The sequence below is a fragment of the Pelodiscus sinensis genome, unplaced genomic scaffold (genome assembly GCF_049634645.1).
Source record: "Pelodiscus sinensis isolate JC-2024 unplaced genomic scaffold, ASM4963464v1 ctg44, whole genome shotgun sequence".
NCBI lineage: Eukaryota > Metazoa > Chordata > Testudines > Trionychidae > Pelodiscus > Pelodiscus sinensis.
Window position 1 is genome coordinate 378,874 of NW_027465914.1, and position 15,773 is coordinate 394,646.

At 39.8% G+C, this 15,773-nt stretch overlaps 1 long non-coding RNA gene across 1 annotated transcript; it reads right to left on the minus strand.

Annotated features, from left to right (window-relative positions):
• Nucleotides 1–1,348: 1,348 nt before the first annotated feature.
• On the minus strand, nucleotides 1,349–7,639 carry LOC142824867 (uncharacterized). Its single transcript, XR_012899412.1, has 3 exons — nucleotides 5,393–7,639; nucleotides 3,357–3,830; nucleotides 1,349–1,456 (listed from the first exon to the last, which is right to left on the minus strand). It is a non-coding gene; the product is annotated as an uncharacterized LOC142824867 (long non-coding RNA).
• Nucleotides 7,640–15,773: the final 8,134 nt, after the last annotated feature.

Genomic DNA, 15,773 nt, shown 5'->3' on the forward strand with positions numbered 1-15,773 from the left:
CTTTTTGCGGAAAAGCATCTGTGCCAATCTAGACGCGCTTTTGCGCAAAAAAGCCCCGATCGCCATTTTAGCCATCAGGGCTTTTTTGTGCAAAACAGTACTGTGCTGTCTACACTGGCCCTCTTGCGCAAATGATTTGCGCAAGAGGGCTTTTGCCCAAACTGGAGCAGCATAGTATTTCCGCAAGAACAATGACAATCTTACATGAGATCGTCAGTGTTCTTGCAGAAATTCAAGCAGCCAGTGTAGACAGCTAGCAAGTTTTTCCGCAAAAGCAGCTGTTTTTGCGGAAAAACTGGCCAGTCTAGACACAGCCACATTGCACAATCTCACATTCAGCAAGCAGCCATACTGCTTTCAATATCCTCTTTGGTAGAGCAAGGTACTACTCACTGGCAGTTAGGTTAGCAGCATGCCATCATTGATTTCTGCAAAGCACTGGTGTGTAGGGGACCCTTTGTCAGTCCCGGTCTATAACTCCATTAGGTGGTTTTGCGATATGGACAGCTTGCTCTTAGACTCCAGAAAGAATAGGCGGAAGGGATAAAGTATATCATGTTGGCTTGATCTAAGTTTAGGTACTCTCACTGAGTAGTACCTTGCTCAGAGAGTAGACCATTCAAATCAGTTTGGCTGTCTGAGTAAGGTACTTAAAGTATGACAAAATCTGTCCCTTTTTGGTATTTTTTTATATCAAAATTAACATCTGACACTGAAATTACCATATAATCGCTGAATTCCTTGTCTGTCGTCATCTGGAAGGACGAAGGTGTTTGGATCCCAGTAGCGATAAATAGGGTACGTCAGAGCACCTTGAACATTTGAATGACCCAGTCCCAAAGAATGGCCAAATTCATGAGCAGCAACAAGGAACAAATTTGTTCCTAAAGTTTTCATATAATAAAAAGAGGAAAAGAATTGTTAACATACAATGGAACGGAGAATCACAAGCAGAAGAATTCACATCTTTTCATTGTGATGAAATCCTATAGGTTTAATTTAAGTTTATCTGCTCTCCCATGTTTTAGTAAGAATTTTTCAGAGGCCATGAATGGGAAGTCAGGAAACCTGCAATCTATTCCTGACTCTCCTTTTGTTAATGGAGATCACTTTTGACAATCACTTAAAGTTGTGTCTAACTTACAAAAACACCAGGATAATATTGCTCTCCCACTTTTGTAAAGTGATTTGAGCTCCACAGAATACAGACCTTATATATATGCTCTGGCAGGCAAAGGTAAGTATGTTACATTATATATAAGAGAGAGGGACAAACAGTTATAGGAAGAAAATGCTGAATTTGTTGCGACGGGCACAGGAAATACTTTACCTATATGATTTTGTGACCATTTCTCAGCTTCATCAAAATGAGCATCTCCTCCTATCCCTGGGCTTGGTGCAAAGGCATGAGCCAGTACTCCTCCCCTTCCATCAAAGGGAGATTGGTCGCCGTGTGCTGCATAGGAAAGGAAATTAATATGTCATCAATTAACACAATGATTCATTTTAAACACAGTTACATATCTTGAAGTTTAGAATTTGCTTTTATTCATTGTAGATATTAATATATTAAAATGAGACTAAAATAATGTTAAGGTTGCAAAGTCAAACATTCAAAAGGTAGGAAATGTCACACTTAAGATTGCCTGTTCAATGAACTCAGCTCCCATGTGTGTGCACATTATGGTACGGTTTTTAATTCCATGATTGCAAACTATTTTTTCCCATGGACTTCTGTCTTATGGAGGGCATTTTCTCAGTAATGGCTGAATCATCTTCTCTGAAACTTTCCAAAATTTCAGCCTGAGGCTGAAACCAAGTGAGAAAATGTCTGGCTTAAGTTTTGCAAAGTTATAAGCATCTGAAGGCAAGGTCCTAGAATTGAGAGCATTGGGCAATAATAAGGATAGATTATGCTACCTGCACTACCTGTGCTACTTCAAGTGAATGATTTTAGGGAACCACTGCTTTGAAAAACTGAGCCTCTCATTTGGTAAACTAATTTAATGTGTCTTCTGTTAGAATCTCCCGTAAGAGTGGCTGAGGTGTCTGGATCTTCAGCTGGAGTGGAGGTTGGATGGAAAAGGTTGACTCTCCTCTTCTGCCTACAACATTATTGTACTATTGGATGTTTGGGAATGAATCTTTAAGGGTTTGGCTACACTCAGAATGCTACAGCTGCACCACTGTAGCACTTCAGCATAAGTAGCGCCCACAGTAATAGGAGTTCTCTCCTTGGTGGAGGTACATCACCTCCCCAAGAAGGGGTAGCTAGGTCAATGGGAGAAGTCTCCTCTTGACCTAGCACTAGTCTACACTGGCTAGTATAGATGACTCTCAAGGGTCAGGATTTTTCACACAGCCGACCGACCGAGGGACATAGCTTTATCAAAATAAAAATCTAGTGTAAACAGCACTTAAGAGGAGGACTAACACTTGTATGTCTACACTGCATCTCTTTAGCACAAAAGCCTATGCAAACAAAGTGCAGATTAGCATATTTCCCTGCTTCATTTGCATAATTAATCAGGGGACATTTTTGCACAAGAGGCTTTTGCACAAAAAGTAGCCCTCTACACAGCTCCTTTTTGGGCAAAAACACCCTCTTTCACAAGAGCCATTCTTCTCAATTTTTTCAGAAAGAATAGCTCTTGCGCAAGAGTGTGTTTTTGTGCAAAAAGGAGCTGTGTAGATGGCTCTTTTTTGCACAAAGACTCTTGCGCAAAAATGGCCACTAATGAATTATGCAAATGAAGCATGACAATATGCTAATCGGTGCTTCAGTTGCATAGGCTTTTGTGAAAGAGGGGTGCCCTGTAGTTGTAGTGAGAGAGGAACTAAAGTATGTGCATGTGTGCGTATACACACACATTCTCCCCCTTTCAGACTTCTTAGAAGCCTAAAATAAAACTGTAATCCAAAATAGTCCCCCTTGCGTTGGACTACAGTGGAAAGAAGCTCTGTTGTATTTGTGTTTGTCTCTAATGAGGCAAAAAAAATGTTTTGAGGCATATGACCAAGGTGTTTAAACCGTTCACAAGTGTGAAGACTCCTTGTTTGCTCATATATAGGAATAATGATCTTAGCAGAGGAGTACTTTTACAATCACATATACGTTGACACTATTTTCCTCATTTTACAGTTTGAACTTCCAAGGGATTTTGTGATGGTTGATTAGTTAAACTGATACACAAATATAAAACTGCAGGACATGATAAAGATCGGATGAACTCAGAATGAAAATAATTGTTCTCTCTTCAGCCTTTGGGTATGAAAACATGTAAGCTTTTAAAGTATAGCTTCAACTTTAAATAAATGTAATTCATGGATTCTTAAAAACATAGCAGTAGCCTCACCACCATGTGCAAAACGAATTAGGATATCCGCTTCTCCCCTGGCAACGTTTTGAAATCTCAGTGGAGTCACATCACTCCACACCTGAAATGCCTTTTTGATCGCTTTCACCACCATAGAACGAGGCAGATCAGGTGTATAATTCAGAATCCTTTCAGCAGCAAAAGAAAAGAAATTATTGTCATTTAAGGCATGGAATAATATGCCAGCATTAAAACAAAACAAAATGCACAAAAGTGGCATATAACCAAGCTGTAAGTCAATACATTCTTCCTCCATCTTGGAGTTCCTGGAAATGTGCTGTAATCTAATACATCGGGGACTCCACACCTTGGCCGTGCCATCATTTCTTCTGTTTGTGAATTTAATTTTCCTGTTACAGTCAGGTGGAAAAATTTCTGCATCTCTTTAATTTTCTCTTCTAAGTCCCAACCACCTACTTTATTAATAGATGGAAAGAACCTGTGCAGATAATCCTGAAAATAAAAAGAAACTTTAGATTCAGGGTTCATCTCCAGTTGTGTTCTCTTATACCTTAAAGAATCAATTTGTCGGCAAGTATAAGATCCAGATCCTTGACTATACTTCAATTACTAGATCCCTAGAAAATCACAGTACTCTGTCATAAAAGGGAAACAGTTCAGACAGATATGAGACCACTTTTCCAATATAAATGAACACTAGGGGCTCGTCTACATTGGCCCCTTTTCCGGTAGGGGCATGGTAATTTTTGAGATCGTAATAGGGAAATCCACGGGGGATTTAAATATTCCTACTTCGAAGTAGGAATAAGATCCTCCGGAAAAGGGCGCTTTTTCCGGAGGATCGGGGCCAGTGTAGACGCTCTTTTCCGGCTTTTCTAAAAGCCGGAAAAAAGTGGCAGACATTTTGATTTAAATGCCGCGGGGGATATTTAAATCCCCCGCGGATTTCCCTATTACGATCTCTGAAATTACCATGCCCCTTTCGGAAAAGGGGCCAGTGTAGACGTAGCCTAGGAGAAGACACAATGGGCTTAAACTGCAGCAAGGAAAGTTTAGGTTAGACATTAGGAAAACTTCCTAACTGTCAGGGTGGTTAAACACTGGAATAAATTGCCTAGGGAGGTTGTGGAATCTCCATCTCTGGAGATATTTAAGAGCAGGTTAGATAGACATCTCTCAGGGATGGTCTAGATGGTACTGGGCCCTGCCGTGAGGGCAGGGGACTGGACTCAATGACCTCTCGGGGTCCCTTCCAGTTGTAGTATTCTATGATTCTAAAATAACAATGTGGATTTGTGTTAAAATTGTCACTACCTTTCTCCTTTGAGAACTCTGTACTTAATCTTACTTCATATCAAAATGCTGCAGTGCTCTATTCTGTCTTTTATGAAATACACAAAAGAGTGTTGTGCAAGGGTTAGTTAGTTCTGGATTTGAGTAATTGCTTATGCCTGGACCTTTTCAGGCCTAAGAACTTAGGCTCCTACTTCTCATTTACACCAGTGCCTTTTGTACACCATTTTGGTAGTGTAAAGGGATCTTAAAATGGGTGTAAATTTACATTCATTGTAAAGTCCCTTTATATTACCCATCTGGTATTATAAAAGACCCTTAGTGGTCATGAGAATCATACCACCCTGTCATTTATAAATAATATTAAGGATAAGATTTTTTCATGGACATTTTTGTAAAAGTCACAGAGAGGACATGGGCAAAAAAGAAAAATTGATGGAAGCTTTTCCTGACTTTTACTAAAAATAGCCATGATCTCTCTCTCTCTCTCGCTCTCTCTCTCATCTTTGGGTAATTTTATATCTTTAATACCTGGTCCTAATTCACTTTTGCAATTTCACATAGGGGGCTTTCAAAATTTTACTTTATACCTTCTATTTTTTGTCAACTGACTTGTAACAACTACATACCACTGAAATAAAATACAATGTCACCTGCTCTCTGGAAAGAAATATAATTATTAAGATGTAGACTTACAATGGAAAAGCAGTATATTTGCGGGTTAGTTGAACAGCCTGACAGATAGCCCATTCATGACATACCTCTATACGCTTCTGGTTGTTGGAGTTCCATGGCTCTGGTTTAAGCGAACCTGGGAGACCAAGAATTCCAGGCAAGAACGGTGCAATGCAGAGAAGGATGTATTTCATGGTGTTATCAGATGGTCACTGCTGAAAAAGGAAAATCTGAGGTCTTCTGTGTCTGATGGTCACAGCTATAAAGCTTATATAGGCCTGGACTGGTGTGTGTGTGTGGTAACAGGTTTCATGAGTCATTTTTAGGCTTCCTCTGTGGTTTTGTTATTTGCTGTAATGCTTTTAAGGTGTCTTTATTCCAAAATGTAAATGAAGAAACATTAACTTTTTGATGACAGCACAGCTGATGTCACACTGACAGAACAGGCAGTCAACTCTCTTTATCTCCCTTTCATATGATTCAGGTGCAAAAACCACAGGGGCAGAGGGATGTTAGTTTTCTTAACCTCAGGCAACACATTTGCTTGCTGACCAATCTCAGCTTTCCAACATTACCTTGGTGCCATTAATGCACATTGCAACACACTTCTGGCTTGATATTTAGTCTACATGTGTTGATTGACTGCAGAGGACGTGACTACATAAGTGTAAGTGCCGTGCGAGCGAAATCACTGAAAACTACATGCTTTGTAATACCTGCCCGTGTGAAAGTTTCTATTTAAGCATTCTAGTACAAATTCTGAAAATCCAGAGGAAATTTAGTGATGCTAGTAAGGTTTGTCCAGATTTAACTAAGCTCTGAATCTGGCCACTTCTATATGTGGAAAGATTATGGAGTCCCTTAAAGTTTTTTGACCTCAAATCTGATGAGCTCTGATGAATCAGTCTTTAAAAAGGATTATTTAGTATAAAATAAAGGAGCTAGAATTATCCTATGTGGAAAAAAATCCCAGATGCTTCTACGGAAGAGTAAGGAGCCATACTCAGTTATGGTGGATTTCAGTGAGCAGCAGGCCTCATTTGCGCTCCATGGAATGCTACAGCAAGCAATGGATGAATTTATTTCATAGGGTACTTCAGCCGAATATCAGCGTACTGTTGCATTTTGGGTGCACAGCTTAGTGACAATGGAGCTAAGCTGCAGCACAAGGAGAAATAGCCCTCCTCCCAGCAGTATCCGGCACTGTGACTGCGTAAGAGGTATCTGTTGTATTTCACCATGGAACTACTCACATGCATAAAGTTAAGCGTGTATTTAACTGCAGAAGAGGGCCCCTAGGGCCCCATTGTATTCTGACTGAAGCTAATACAAAGATGCCTGTGGCTGAGCTGTGCTTTGGCACAGCTGAAAATGGGTGATACTTAAAAGACAGATGTAAGCCACTTTGTGCTCTGTCATTCTGAGGAAATGTCATTCAGGGAAATGATCTTGTTCCTCATACAAATCAGAAAAATTCCAAGGTCAATGAAGCCCATGACTAGCCCACACTAATTAGAGCAGCATCTAGGATTCTCTTACAGGGGCAAGGGCCAAAGCTGAACCAGAGAATCAGGGAGCCACAACCAGCTCACTAGCACCCCTCACTCTGCTGTACTTAATGGAAACCTAGGGCAGTAGAAAGTCTGGCCCCAAATTGGGAAATTTCAACCTCGGAGATGAAAGTTATTGAAAGCGATAGCATGTTAGACTAAAAGCTGTTCTGTGATATTTATTTTGTAATATTTATTTTCCACACAATGAAGCATCTTAATACTATATTAAAAAAGCTCATGACCTTGCCATCTAAAGCTTCATACCTAGGGTCTTTATGCTGGTAAGTAATCATTCTATGAGAAACAATGCTTGTTGAATAGTCCCACTGACTGAGCAGGGAATTTTAGTGCTGTAGGCAAAAGTGCCTATCAGCATTTCCCCATTGAACTAGGAACTATGTATAATTTCTGATACAATACATTCTATATTTTGTCATTCAGTGTTTTTAATCTTCTTCAGTTATGTGAAAAAGTGAAGTAGAATCTAGTGATTCACTGTTGAATATTCACTGGTCATTGTGTTGGATGAGAGAACTGAGACAAGTTCTGAATACATGTATTTTAGGCAACACTTGACCCTGTCCTTAATGAAGAGTTCAAGAGTGACTCGAGTGTATTGGCTGATGCTCAGAAGAAAGAATTACCATAAAAAGTCATGAAATCATGAGAAACGTTTCTGTTAGCCCACTTGTGAACTTTATTATACTGTACATCTGTTATTACAAGACTTTTGATAGCTAAGACATTCAATCCTTTTTGCTATGCTGTCTGAGTATTCAGTCTGACAAATATATTTTTCATATCTGCATTTATAAAATTCACCAGGAAAAGCTACAGTTCACATTTTTATTTATGAAAAATTGACCATTTATGAAGATTATATTCAGAGTCTGCTCCTACATTCTGAGCCTGCTGGAAGTTTTACATGGAGCCAAATTGTCATTCACCTTCCAATCTCGCCTTTATACCCATCAAATGGCAAATTTTCTGTCCTTCCACTTTTATTGCTGGAGATGACGAAGATTACAAATGCAGAGTCATAAGAGGGAGATTAGATGTAGAGCTGATTACAGTAATCTCACAACATTTTAAGTGTTCTACATGAATAATATTTTTGTGTCCTTCAGTTTGGTCTTCCTTCCATATTTGGGCCTGGTAAGTGGTAAGTTAGGACCCCGTACAATTAAGTAATGGTAGAGTAGACTCATTGAATGCTTATGATCTTTCCTGAAATGAGGCTCATCCATTTTATAGGCCTGCTCCAAAGTTCACTGAAGTAAACAGAAAAACTTCCATTGTCTTCAGTAAGCTTTGGAGCAGGTCTTATACACACTAGGTGCCAAATGAAGCTGCACTACTTCATTTTCAGAACTTCCTCCATAGGCTGAAATGAAGAACTTATTCTGTTAATTTTTTTACTCACTTTTGCTTTTGTGCTCTCTAACTATTCTTAACCAAGTTTATTTCAGCAGAGGCAACCCCCACAAGATTTCCCATGCATTAACTTCACACTGGGTGCCACTTATTCATTACTCTGTTTGTTTTTCTAATCCTTATCACGGTATGCAAAATGTTTCTTTCTTTTTTTTAGGAGAAAATGTTTAGTTGGCTTATGGGTTTTTTGTTGTTTGTGATTATTGCATCTGTCACAAGCAGCTCAGTCAAATAAATGAGTTTGCATTTCTTGCTGCAAGTGGGGAGAAGTCTGTGATCAGACTTATTTCTTGCAAGAGTGAATTCCATAGGTTAACTTCAGCTTCTATGTAAACTGTCTCCCTTTGTTGCAAACATCTCCACTATTATAACCCCAGTGCGTAGGATTCTTCCCTTTTTAACAGGTTTTTAAGCTTCCTTTTGGCTACGTCTACACTATTCGTTTTTTGCAGAAGTGGAAATGCAAATGAAGTGTGCATTAGCAAATCTTACGCTCTCATTTGCATATGCGGAAGAGGTTTTTATGGAAAAAATGCAGTGTAAATGGGGACATTTTTTGGAAAAAAAAAAAACCTTTTGCGCAAGAACCCTTATTCCTATTCACTGTGGGGTTTTTTGTTTTTTTTTCAAAAACCTCTTCCACAAAAAGGATCGGAAGAGAATGTGCAAATGAGAGTGCAAGATTTGCTAATGAGCACTTCACTTGCATTTCCTTTTCTGCAAAAAACGAACAGTGTAGAAGTAGCCTTTGGAAGCTCATGACTTTCAAGAACCCACATAGATTTTATGGAACTGAACAAAATCTATGTTTAAAATAAATGACGTGGGAGGGGTCATTTTTTCAGTATGGTGAATCTACCTAAGAAGTCTGAGCATGTGGTTAAATCATTGTTCCTGGCCTTCCGGGTTTGATGCCTGGGTTTGCTACAAAGTTCCTGTGTGACCTAGACTAAGTTACTTAAATGACTCTGCCTCAGTTCCTCATTTGTAAAATAGGGATCAGATTGCTTCTTTTCTCCCTCACTTCCGCTGATCTATTTAGATTGAAAGTTCCTCAGGCGAGGTGTAGTTTCCATACTTGCACAATTCCTATTTGAATGAGTCTCTGATCTTATCTGGGGTCTCTAGGCATTACTGGGATGCTGTTGTTAATAATAAAAGTTTTTCATGTCGGTTTTATGCCAATTATGAGTACATATATTGTTTCCTAATTGCCATCCATACAAATTCTATCCTGGAATAGGAACTCAGGTTATGTTCTTTCTAGTTTGCTCATTGTCTCCAGTAATAAAGACTTTGCAGGTCTGATGATAACTCTGCTACACTTATTCAATACCATTGTTTTCAATATGTGTGTTCAGTTACACCCACAGAAGCTCATTGTCTTTATTGGAGCTGGGAAGGAAAAGCTAAGCACATGCACAGGAAACTTAATTAACTGCTCCATTAGAAGTGGATGAGCCAGGGCAGCCACATTAGACTCTCCCATATCTGCATTGGTTTTGCAGTGGTACCTGGTGTTAAAGATGGTAAAAATGTATTTTGGGAAGTAAGGAAGTGAATATTGCTTTGACTGGACAGATTGACAGAACAGATGAGTGTGGAGGCACTTTTAAATCGTTTGTCTACATTTAAACTATAGTGGCACCACTGCAGGAGACCCGTTGTAGCAGGTAAGTGTAGATACTACTTATGCCAACCAAAGGGATTACCGTGCCAAAGTAGGTGATCCGCCCTCCCATGAGGCAGTAGCTAGTTCTGTCACCTCACTCCACTCAGAAGTGTGGATTCTTCACACCTCTGTCTGAAGTAGTTAAACTGGTCTAATATTCTAGTGTAAACCACCTCATAGTAATGTTGGGGAAAAAAAATTAACTTAACACTGACTTTCACTGTACACCAAAGGATTCTCAGGGAGGGAAAGGACAGCTGTCTTCTCAAACTCACATTCTTTCAGCAGATATGCCCATTTCTAGCTATCTAACAATTAGAAATACAGTAGAACCTCAGAGTTACAAACACCAGAATTACAAACTTACCAGTCAAACCCCAGACCTCATTTGGAACTGAAACTGTTCAATCAGGCAGCAGAAGGGACAAAAAAAACACCCAAAAAACCACCCCCCCCCAAAAAAATACAGTCTAGTACCATGAAAAATGTTTAGGACTAAAACAATAAAGGGGGGAAATTAAAGAAAATGAGAAGGTAAGGAAATTGTTTCTGTGCTTGTTCATGTGCATTAAGATGATTAAAAGCAGCATTTTTCTTCTGTCTAGTAAATTTTCAAAGTTATACTTGTCTGTGCTCAGTTGTACATTTTTGAAAGAACAACCATATTGTTTTGTTCAGTAGTACGAATATTTCAGTTATAATCTCCATTCCCAGACTGTGCCCGTAACTCTGAGGTTCTACTGTTGTTCGATTCTGTAGGTGACAAGTAACAGGGTGTCAACTTTATAGTCTGTTTTGCCAGCAGAACCAGAGAGTGTCATTGTGCTCTAACTAAATTAAGCTCAAGACTGATTTGAATCCTTTGCTGAAGGGCTACGTCTAGACTGGCATGATTTTCCGCAAATGCTTTTAACGGAAAAGTTTTTCCGTTAAAAGCATTTGTGGAAAAGAGCGTCTAGATTGGCACGGACGCTTTTCCACAAAAGCACTTTTTGAGGAAAAGCATCCATACCAATCTAGATGCGGATTTGTGCAAGAAAGCCCCGATCGCCATTTTTACCATCGGGGCTTTATTGCTCAAAACAGTTTTTAGCTGTCTACACTGGCCCTTTTGCGCAAAAACATTTCCGGAAAAGGGCTTTTGCCCAAATGGGAACATCAAAGCATTTGTGCAAGAAGCACTGATTTCGGACTGTAGGACGTCAGTGCTTTTGCGCAAAATCAAGCGGCCAGTGTAGACAGCTGGCAAGTTTTTGCATAAAAGCACATGGTTTTGTGGAAAAACTTTCCAGTCTAGATGCAGCCAAGATGTTGTGCAATGCTGGTCTCTCACCATCATTATTTACTACATTACATGCCTCATCTTCTAGAAAGGTGTTTAGTAGTCACCTTCCCTCAAGAAGGCTTGGAGACACTATCCCTGCTTGTGTAAGATATTTAAGTGCCAAACTCCCCTTGGATTTCAATGGGAATTAGGTGCCTAAATATCTTGAGAATATGGGCCAGTGTGCTTGTCCTTTGCCTAGTTTGGGGGCTAGTAAGGAGGCCACCTTCTCCCCTAAATCCTCTAGCCTCCCCTAAATCCTCTTTCTGCACATTCTATTGCAATAAGGCCCCAAAATCTTCTCTGAGACCACTCCTGTTACTATGACACTGGAGAAACACTTGAGCCCTCACTAATTAAGCAATAGGGCAGAATGTCTTTCACCCTATGGATTCACAATCTTCTTATCGTATTTGCAGTCATTTGTTGTTAATGGAGGTATGGCAGTGCAAGTGAGTTTTGTCTATAAAACAAAATGCCTAAATACAGCAGTATCTTTTTGCAATAATCAAATTAAGCAATAAACCACAACAGGATGTACATTCCTGAAAATGTTACCTACGTTATACCTAGACCTAATATTTTATCTATTTCATTTTGTACTTCCTTGATCATCTACAGTTGGGTTGGGGCCATTGACCCACAGAAAAGCCAGCTGGGAACTACACACAAGAGAGAAGCAAAAAAAAAAAAAAAAAAAAAAGGAAGATGGGAACCCTGAGTCTTGGGGCCAGATCAAGGCAAGACCCTGATCTACATAGACATCTAATCTCTTTATTTCATGGTGACCGACCCATACCAGCGTTATATAAGATTTTTTTTTTCTGGAAAGCAATTTTTGTTGTATTAAATTTGATTTGGAAGCAGAAAGAATAGCCACACAAAAAAGGATTGGCAGGAATGGTAAAGAACCTATAATTCAATGTCTATTTGTCCAATAACCTAAGCTTAGACTGTTAGCTGTTTGGAGCAGGGATGATTCTTTCTTTTCTGCCTGGAAAGTACCTATTACATACTGGAATTTTTTAAAAATAGCTTTGTGCATCAAACAGCAAGTAACTGGCATATTTTAAAAGTTGCAAGCATTTTCTTAGTCTTTATAGAGTCACGTTAGGAATTTCACCAATGTAATTAAAAATAAATTACAAAATAAAGATTCAGAGGGGTAACTATGTTAGTCTGTATCTGCAGAAACAACAAGGAATCTTGTGGCACCTCACAAACTAACATTTATTTGGGCATACACTTTCGTGGGCAAAGACCCACTTCATCAGATGTGTGTTTTTGCCCACGAAAACATATGTCCAAATAAATCTGTTCGTCTAAAATAAAGACAGTATGTTATTTGGGTCATGAGCATCCTTTTGATTCTGTGTTTATACAGTGCTTAGTACAGTGGGGGCTAAGGCTGGGGCTGTAGGCATGACCGCAATACCATTAATAATAATGCAAAAATAAATGACAGACTCTGGCAAATACGGAATAGTCAGAATCAGCCACAGAGGCCCAAAGCCTGAAAGTTCTGTAGGGGCCTAACTCCTACCCTAGAGGATATGGGCTTGTCTATTAAGAGACAAAGTGTGTGGCTTGCTAAGGTGAATATTGAGAGTGCTATGGAACTTTTAGTATGTGGCTGCAGGATTTTTCATTCGGAGATCTGGTTACACCATTTTAATTGATTCTTTTAATCCTACTATCCTGATTGGCAACCATGTTGTGAAATTTATTCTGAAAAATTCTATGGGGCTTTTATTTTTAGAAAATTGAGGAGCTAAAACTAAATTCGGCTTCATTAATTTGATCAGCATCCAATGAAAGATTCCTAGATCTCACTCCCGAATTTCTCGAGAGAGCAGAGGAGCATGAAGAAGAAAACCCTCCAAATGAACTCGACTCAGAGTGACTCTTCTCTTCACTGAAGTTCTGGATGGCACATTGTTCTCTATAAGGGTAGGCCAGGGAATACTACCTAGAGCCATAGTTTTAAACTACTGTAGTTGGGGAGTAGTTGTGCAACTTGCCCCTATAACAGTAAACAGTAATTCATACTCAGGACTATGTAGCACTTTAAAGACTAACAAGATGGTTTATTAGATGATGAGCTTTCGTGGGCCAGACACACTTCCTCAGATTAAAAAAAAAAAAAAAAAAAGTGGGTCTGGCCCACGAAAGCTCATCATCTAATAAACCATCTTGTTAGTCTTTAAAGTGCTACATAGTCCTGTATTTTGCTTCAGCTACACCAGACTAACACGGCTACATTTCTATCAGTAATTCATGACTGTCTGACTAACTTCAATGGTACTGAGTATGTAACTGCTCACGAGCATGGCCAAGGGCCACACTATCAGGCCCTAAAGAAATCAAGTAGTCACAAAAAAAAGGAGATGAAATTTCAGAAAATCAGAGCAGAAGCATCCATATACAACCAAAATGGCTAATTGCCATAACAACAAGGGAGTTCTTCTATAACTTTCCTTTTATGTGGTAAGGTCTTTGGGGCAAGCTCAATCTTTGTGTATTACACGTAGCAGAGTGGAGTCCTGCAGGGTGACTGGTTTCTAGGCACTAGAGTAACACAAATAATAGATATTATAGGGTACCTCTCCTACATGATGTTTTAAGATTGCTAGAGAATCAGCTTAAGCAACAATGGAAGTGAGCTGAAAATAAACCCAAATGTTTAATTGGATGCTAACAGAATTAATTAACATACACACAAGAATACAGATCTTGTCTACACTTGCAATTAAACCACTTCCAGCAACACTTCAGTAACAGGGATGTTTCTTTGGCTACATAACAATGAACTGGGCTATAATTCACAATTGTGAAGCTATCGTTCTATGAACAGTTCTAATTTTAATGGAAAAGACGTCAGTGAAAGGGACATTTCAATAGTTGGTCTTTCTGTGGAATCAGTTACAAAAATTAACACATTTGGGTCAGATTGTAATGTCAGTTATCTCAGTAAACTATACACCTGGAGCCATGCCACACAGTTCACATAATTACTCCATAATAACACCAGCGTGTTCAGAGTCTGGGTATGTCTTGACTACATGTCTTCGTCGACGGAGCCATGTTGATGAGTTTACTAGAAATAGGAAAATGAGGCAGCAATTTAAATAATCGCTGCTTCATTTACATCAAAATGGCTGCCGTGCTGTGCCCATCAGCTGTTTGGTTGCACAGCACAGTAGTCTGGACGCTCCGCAATCGACAATGGAAGCCTTTGTCGACCGCTCCATTATGCCTCGTGGAATGAGGTTTACGGGAGTGGTCGACAAAGGCTTCCATTGTCAACCGCGGAGTGTCCAGACTACCATGCTGTGCCGCCAAACAGCCATGTAGTCTAGACATACCCTCTGTGTCTTCATATTGGCTATGGGAGATTTTTCTTTCCTCATCTCTGCCTCAGGCAAATGAATGATGGTATCTTGGGTCTCATAGGGCAAAGTTCTTTATCTTCAACATGGGTGGAATGTGGGTTGCTGGGAAGAGGTATACATTCTAATGTCCTTTGTGGCTTCTGTTTCTGTGGGCTAAAGCAATCCGGCAGACAAAACCATATATCATAGGGTGTGTCTAGACTACATGCCTCCGTCGACGGAGGCATGTAGATTAGCCAGATCGGCAGAGGGAAATGAAGCCGCGATTAAAATAATCGCGGCTTCATTTAAATTTAAATGGCTGCCCCGCTCTGCCGATCAGCTGTTTGTCGGCAGATCGGGGCAGTCTAGACGCGCCGCGCCGACAAAGAAGCCTTTCTTGATGGGCACAGGTAAACCTGGTTTCACGAGGCATACCTGTACCGATCAAGAAAGGCTTTCTTTGTCGTAGCCAAATTAGCCCCCATCATACTGTACGTATAGTTGGGGTTATTTTTCCCAATGTGCATTACTTTACACTTATCCACATTAAATTTCATTTGCCATTTTGTTGCCCAATCACTCAGTTTGGTGAGATCTTCTTGGAGTCCTTCACAGTCTGCTTCTGTCTTGGCTATCCTAGAAAGTTTTGTATCATCTGCAAACTTTACTACCTCACTCCTTACCCCTTTCTCCAGACCATTTATGAATAAGTTGAAAAGGATTGGTCCCAGGACTGACCCTTGGGGTACACCACTAGTTACCCCTCTCCAATCTGAAAATTTACCATTTATTCCTACCCTTTGTTTCCTGTCTTTTAACTAGTTCGCAATCCAAGAAAGGACCTTCCCTCTTATCCCATGGCCTTGTAATTTACACAAGAGCCTTTGGTGAGGGACCTTGTCAAAGGCTTTCTGAAAATCCAAGTATACTATATCTACTGGATCCCCCTTGCCCGCATGTTTGTTAACCTCTTCAAAGAACTCTAAGGGTATGTCTACACTACAAAGTTAGTTCAAACTAACGGACGTTAGTTTGAACTAACTTTCATAGGCGCTACACTAGCGCTCCGTTAGTTCGAATTTAAATCGAACTAGCGGAGCGCTTAGTTCG